The following is a 270-nucleotide window of genomic DNA, read 5'->3' on the forward strand; positions in this document are numbered from 1 at the left end:
CAAGAAATCCAGCCAAGACCAAGTTCACCTACCAAGGAGTGCAGTTTCAATACCAAGGAGAGCAGCAGAATTCCAGAGGAGGAGAAAGCAAAGCACGGAACTCATGGCTTTCTCCCTATGATTCTTCAGTCTTGCAGTTAATTTTTTTTTCTTTTTCATTTTTTTTCTCTTCTTCTGCTAAAATTTTTTTTAACTTTTACCCTTTTCTTTTTTAATGTTTTTTAACTAGTTTATCTAATGTATATATTTTTCTTTTATATATTTTTATTT

The sequence above is a fragment of the Mustela nigripes genome, chromosome 7 (genome assembly GCF_022355385.1).
Source record: "Mustela nigripes isolate SB6536 chromosome 7, MUSNIG.SB6536, whole genome shotgun sequence".
Lineage (NCBI taxonomy): Eukaryota > Metazoa > Chordata > Mammalia > Carnivora > Mustelidae > Mustela > Mustela nigripes.